Source organism: Prunus avium, chromosome 1 (genome assembly GCF_965620075.1).
Source record: "Prunus avium chromosome 1, drPruAviu1.hap1.1, whole genome shotgun sequence".
Taxonomy (NCBI): domain Eukaryota; kingdom Viridiplantae; phylum Streptophyta; class Magnoliopsida; order Rosales; family Rosaceae; genus Prunus; species Prunus avium.
Genome location: NC_142284.1, coordinates 10,832,253 through 10,838,491, shown reverse-complemented (window position 1 = coordinate 10,838,491; position 6,239 = coordinate 10,832,253). Strand labels below are relative to the sequence as shown.

Below are 6,239 nucleotides of genomic sequence, written 5' to 3'. Positions count from 1 at the left end.
GTTAAAGGAAGAACAAGTTTCCCAATGTGATTTATTATGCTAATGTCAGACCTTAAATGATGCTCAACTCAACTACTCCACAACAGAGAAGGAGTTGCTTGCTGTGGGTTTTGCTTTAGAAAAGTTTCGTTCTTACCTTGTTGGTTCTAAAGTAATTGTTTATTCTAACCATTCAACTCTTAGATACTTGCTCACTAAGAAGAACGCCAAACCACGCTTGATTAGATGGATTCTCTTGTTGCAAAAGTTTGATTTGGAGATTCGAGATAAGAAGGGAAGTGAGAATGCGGTGGCTAATCATTTGAGTAGAATTGTGGTTGAAGAAGAAGGATTAGATGTGCTACCCTTGAATGAGACTTTCCCAAATGAACAACTCTATGTTGCCAACACCAAAGAGCCATGGTATGCTGATTTTGTTAATTATCTTGCTTGTGGTGTTATTAGAAATGATCTAACTTCTCATGACAAGAAGTTCTTTTCTATAGTGAAACATTATATTTGGGACGAACCTTTCTTATTCAAGCATTGCCCTAATCAACTCATTAGAAAGTGTATTGCAAAAGAAGAGCAAGAGAGCATATTGAAGCATAGCCACGAGTTGGCTTGTGGAGGTCACTTTGGAGCTAAGAAAACAGCACTTAAAATTCTACAATCTAGTTTATTTTGGCCCACTCTATTCAAAGATGCGTTTAATTTTTGTGTTAAGTGTGATAGGTGCCAAAGGATGGGGAACATAAGCCGTAGGAATCAAATGCCATTGAACAACATACTCATTTTGGAGCTCTTTGATGTATGGGGTATTGACTACCAAAATATATGTTCCCACAATGATGTTGATGTCATCAGAAATATGCCCATTGAACCTTATGAAACAAATCTACATACTCGAGTGCCTATTTTTGTGGAGCCTATTGTTAGGACTCAAGAGGAAGGACCCAAGCATTGTTGAACGCAAGGTCGTGTCTGGGGGTTGTGGGACACTGGCCGACTTTGGTATCTTTTTCTATTGGAAAATTGGAATCGGTCACATTCATATACTTACACACACTCATGGGAGTTCAAACTAAGACTACTACCACTGGTATGTACGTTAAGGCTCTTTTTTATTAGAATAGACCCCGATTATAAATATTATATTATATTGAAGGATTAGGAAATGATTCATATGAACTGTGAGAGTTCATAAACATAATCGGTGTGGAATCTGATTCACTTGGGTCTCACTCACTAATTGCCATCCTTTCTGCCTAACCTGTATATCTGTGCGTTAGGTTGGATAGAGACCGCCTCAATTATTAACATATGGCTGACTAATCATACATGCAGGAACTAAGCATCGATCTTTCCTTCATATATATTATATACTTCAATATTGTTAAGAAAATCCAATTACCAAGTTAACAGGCCTCCTTTAATTTATTTAGTTATATTTATATTGTTCTTATTCTTAATCAATCTTTGGCAGATTTGTCAACATGAACACATATATATATAGAGGGATTCCTCAAATATTTATTTGAGGGACATCCTTTAGGGTTCCCTACGATTTTTTTTCAACGATCCAAACCATCTATTTTTTAAGTCTACATCATAGATCATCCTTGCAAAACATTAGACAAATTAGAAACCATTTCGATATCCAATTGTGTGCTACAAAATCAATGAACATTGTGCTTCAAGAAAGTACTAAAATTTCAATAATTCAATTGACTGGTCATATGATGTCGGATTCAAGTGATTTTTTGAAGAGATGATCTTCAAATGAGGATCTACAAAATAGACGGTTTGGATTAATGAAATACAATACGGAGTGGGCCCTATAAGAGTGTCCCTCAAATAAGCCATATATATATATATATATATATATATATATATATATATGTTACATAGGTGAATCGATCTGATTCACCAAATAATAGTTCTAGAAATATATAGAAAGCTAATTTACAATGAAAGGTGTTATAAATAAAGAAATATCAAACTGCAATAACAAAAAAGCACCTGAGGATACAGGAAAACAAGAATCAATCTAGCTATTTTTTCCTTTTTTTATTTTATTATTATGGAGTACTGAATCAAATTATTACTGACTCATGCAAATCCCCTTTTTTCTATTTTTTAATGGTATGAGAAGAATAAAGCATGTATAGCATATATACTAAATCCTGAAGCGCACTATTAATTTCATTTATTTTACTCAAAGAATTATACTAATTAATTAAGCAGAACGTGCATGCAAGTACTTTGTAACATCATATACATTCTTCGGGCCCCTAACGGTGGGAGTATTATTATAAGCTTGTGTGAGTAATGGGACTACTATATAATGAGGCTTGGACCCTAAGGAATTCAAATCAAAGCAAAACTTGTGATCAGATTTAAGTTAATTAACATGGGGAATCAAGTTTCTTCTGCTCCTACACCTTCTCATGATTATCAAGAAGGTCCATATGGAGGCGCAGCGGCGGGAGTAGCAGCAGCGGCGGCCAACATGGAGAATCATGGAGCTCCACAGAAGCTGCAAAGGCCTAATTACAATAAGTCTGTCATCAGCTCTGACGAGGCAGTGCGAATCTATGGTGGGATATGTGTCACAGAAATATATGGTACGAATTCTACTCGTACCAGTAAACCAAACCCGGTCATCAATAGGCGTTATTATTAGTTAATTATATGCTCATGAATGCATTTGTACTGAAACCAATACCCTGGCTACTATTGATCCTTTGGTTATAAAGCTAAACTTCCTACAGCTTTAGATATAGAGCTGTTTAATTATATTACTAAGGGAAGCATGCGGCTTAATTAATTATATGGGATCAGTAGCATAGTATAGTATAGTGTGTGTATATATATATGAAATGGAAGTCTATTCGGTATGTACTCCAACATCTTTCTAATTATTTCCTGCTTGTAATATCAGTACTACTCCATCGTGTGTGTTTTAATCTCTCTCTCTCTCTCTCTCTCTCTCTCTCTCTCTCTCTCTCATAATTTGTCCTACATCAGAATGGTTAAAAAAAATTCAATTGGGGTGCTTTTTTAAAGAGATATCAGCTATGAGATATAGACAGTTCAAATTGTTGAAATACAATATAAACTGAGCTCTATAAAAATATCTCTCAAATAAGTTTATTTAGAGATTAAGTTGTCACATCCAGCTCTCAATTTGTGTGATTTTTAAAAGAGAATATATGAAATAGACAGTTTGAACTGTGAATTGTTCAAATACAATACAAACTGAGCTTTACAAAAATATCCCTCAAAAAAGTTTATTTGAAAGATCCATCATATGTAGCTCTCAGACAACGAAAAGAAACCAGATAAACTATGATATTTATTCCTGTCAATCTCTCCAATATCTTCACCTCCCACAATTTGCGCTTATATTCCTATTTTTCATTAGGGGTGGGCACGGTCCGGTTCGGCCCGGTTCTCTCTTAAACCCGAAATCGGAACTGGTACTGTTCATCCGGTCCGGTCCGGTCCGGTTTTTCATTAAAACACCTTATAGAACCGGACCAACCCGAACCTATTTATATCCGGTTCGGTTTTCGATTTTCCAATTTGGACCGGCTCTTGAGCCCTTTTTTTTTTTGGAATTTTAAAGAGATTTAAGCCCAATTGAATTTTTAAAAAATTTTGGGCTTACAAATTCACAATTAGCATAATTCCCTTCCAATTGTCCCAAACGAAATTTAGCAAACATTAAATTTAAAATTACAACCCAATAACAAAAGAAAAACACATATAGCAAATAAAATTACATAAATAACATTCAAACTATTCCATCTTCCAGTGAAAAAAAAAAATGCTCCATCTTCCCCTTGCTCCTTCTCGGAGGTCTCTTGGCAACACGAAGAGGCATTTTCTTCAAGCCTTCTCTATTAAGATCCTCTCCCAGCCCCTGCATGTAGAAAAAGAGAATTCATGAGCAAAAAGGCAAACAAAAACAAATAACATATGACGAGAAAACATAAACAAATAACAAGTGTTGTGGTAATCGTTGTGGGAATTGTTACATAAACAAAAACATAACTATATATGATTTCTATGCATAAAGAAAGAGAAGGAGAATAATAATCTAAGTCTTGCATCAAATACACAATGATAAGATCGATGCTTACTGCCATGGGACATCCTAACAAGCATCATGTCTCCTTTATTATCTTCACATACTAGAGTACTAATATATTCCCCACTTCCATCCAATAAACCTGTAATTTCTTTCTCTTCCTCTTGCTTGTTCTGGGTTCCACCAGCACATGAATCTCTTTGAGCTAAACATAAGAGAAATATGTTGAGAAAGTCAAAAAGGTATGGACAACCAACATGGCCTATGATATGCTTTACAACCACAAAGAAAGAAGACGTCATCAACAACAACAAGCAATTCACTAAATTGCAGATCTTTCATGAATATAAAAAATGCCTATTAAAATAAAGAATTTACACATATCACCGGTCAAAATTAACCAAAAAACAATTCAAAGTTTGCAGCTTTAGTAGTAAAAGAGAGAAAGGAAACCTAGGTCATGGCCCTTTGGAGCAAAAGAAAAGTGGATGCTACAGCGCCTCCTAAAGCACGCACAAGCTCTCCCTACACAAACAAAAACAACCCATTTCACCAAAACCAATTCCAAGTCCAAAAATCCACATAAATCAAAAATTGTAAACTACCGAACAAGGAAAATAGGTACCTTGAGCTTTGCCTAGTTGAGCGTTGTCGTCACAGAGAGAGAGAGAGAGAGAGAGAGAGAGAGAGAGAGAGAGAGAGAGAGAGAGAGGAGGAAGAGGGAATAGAGAAAGGGCGGCTGAGAAAATAATGAAGGGGAGAAGAGAGGAGGAGAGATCTGAGTTAGGGTTAGCAACTAAAAGATAAATGGGGTGAGGTTATGTGCAGCCCTTTCTATATAAATTATGTAGAATCGGTGCACCAACTAATCATAATATGGCATATTTAAATAATTAATTTTTAAAAATGATATATTTAATAAATAACCGGTCCGGTCCGGTCTAATCCGGTTTTTTAAAACAGCAAACCGGAATTGGAACCGGTTTGAATCGGTCCGGTCCGGTTTTGGTCAACTCGGTCCGATTTTGGTCAACACGGTTTTTTTTTTCGATTTTTTCCGGTTTGGTTCGGCTCAGTTCTTCGGTTTTACGGTTTAAATGCCCACCCCTATTTTTCATTAATGTGTTTTGTACCAACCATATCCATGGGTCAACCTGCCACGAAATTCTTAGCACCAAAGAATCTTCCATACATTCAATAATGCTATTCATAATACTTTTTAAGGCACTTCTGTAATTTGCAATATTTCAAATATGTAAGCTATTATGTAAGCTAAATGATGTGTTTTTTTTTTTTTTGGTCTGAACCATGAGGTGGTCCTGGATGGGCCCCAACTATGGGTGGCACCTTTAAGCCTTAATCACAACCCAGACTAATCCCCACTCACACCGGGTCGGCCCGTAAGGGGTAAAGTGTTGGCCAAAGTGGTGACTCCGTACGAGAGCATGGATCGAACCCCTGACATCTCTTAAGGAATGAGAGTGCCGAATCACTCACACCAACCACCTTGGTTAAATGATGTGTTTTTTGAGTATTAGAAGTTTACTGTTGTTTTGCGGAACTGTTTATTCTATTTTTGTGGTGATATTTATATAAAATAAACAAATATATGTATATCAGATGTAGAAGTGGTTTGGATAGCGCCTAGTCTTTATATGTTTTTTTTTTTTTTTTTCGTCTGAAGTCTTTATATGTTCCGCTTATAATTATATGTAGAAATCACTTCTTATGCTATATAAAATATATTTAATGCTAGCCCCACCTGCATACTCTCTCTTGTTTGTTATGTGTAATCACTTTTCACGGAAATTTATTATTATTAAAATTTATAAATAAATAAAAAAGAGATGAAAACAACCTCCTTGTATGAAAATAACAAACAATATAAAAAGAGTATCAGATGCACTATAATGACTACTCTCCTAATTCTAAAGAGAATCAGCAACTTCTCATCTCATTCTTAAATAAGTGGGTGTATTTGCTATTAGTTTCATATTCATTACCCATCATCATTCGTGGGTCACAATTCCTACAAAAGTGAGATATTTATCTTCATCAATGAGTTATACTTGTATAAAATTTAGTTAGCAATGTAATCATTAGATATGATACAGCACATAAATTTTAACTTAAAAGATGGTGATGATGTGATATAAACAGTGGT

The 6,239-nt window shown here is 35.3% G+C and overlaps 1 long non-coding RNA gene across 1 annotated transcript; it reads right to left on the bottom strand.

The window, feature by feature from the left end:
- Positions 1-3,697: 3,697 nt before the first annotated feature.
- LOC110750272 (uncharacterized) lies at positions 3,698-4,864 on the bottom strand. Its single transcript, XR_015836483.1, has 4 exons — positions 4,701-4,864; positions 4,529-4,600; positions 4,128-4,280; positions 3,698-3,907 (listed from the first exon to the last, which is right to left on the bottom strand). It is a non-coding gene; the product is annotated as an uncharacterized LOC110750272 (long non-coding RNA).
- Positions 4,865-6,239: the final 1,375 nt, after the last annotated feature.